At 43.7% G+C, this 442-nt stretch overlaps 2 protein-coding genes across 2 annotated transcripts in view; one reads left to right on the top strand and one right to left on the bottom strand.

Moving 5' to 3' along the window:
- Positions 1 to 442, top strand: part of LOC121934450 (gonadotropin-releasing hormone II receptor-like) — a 65,235-nt gene that overhangs the window by 25,440 nt on the left and 39,353 nt on the right. The window lies entirely within an intron of this gene.
- The window catches only part of SKOR1 (SKI family transcriptional corepressor 1), a 27,334-nt gene that overhangs the window by 18,582 nt on the left and 8,310 nt on the right, over positions 1 to 442 (bottom strand). The gene's annotated exons all lie outside the window — the stretch shown is intronic.

Here is a 442-nt window from a genome sequence, read left to right as displayed (position 1 = left end):
GGAATAGCCCTGTTAGTCTGTGGAATCAGTACCTAGAGAGAAGATTGTAGCCCCTTTGAGACTCAATGAAAGAAAGAAGTTGGCAGCAGCAGGAGCTTTTGTAGAGTCAAGTCTACTTCCTCAGGTGCATTTAGATGTAATAATATAATAATAACAAGAGAGGGATCTTGCAGCCCCTTTGAGACTCTGGAAGGAAGAAGTTGGCAGCAGGGCTTTCCTAGGCTAAAGTCCAAATGCACCTGAGGAAGTGGACTTTCTTCTAGGAAAGCTCCTGCTGCTGCCAACTTCTGTCTTCCAGTGAGTCTCTCTACATGTTGTTATTATTATTATTATTATTATTGCATCCAAATGCATCTGAGGAAGTAGACCTAAGTCTAGGAAAGCTCAGGCTGCCAACCTCTTTCTTCCAGTGAGACTCAGAGGTGTTGCAAGGTCTCTCCAA

This window comes from Sceloporus undulatus, chromosome 6 (assembly GCF_019175285.1).
Source record: "Sceloporus undulatus isolate JIND9_A2432 ecotype Alabama chromosome 6, SceUnd_v1.1, whole genome shotgun sequence".
Classification (NCBI taxonomy): domain Eukaryota; kingdom Metazoa; phylum Chordata; class Lepidosauria; order Squamata; family Phrynosomatidae; genus Sceloporus; species Sceloporus undulatus.
This window is presented reverse-complemented; position numbering and strand designations above follow the sequence as displayed.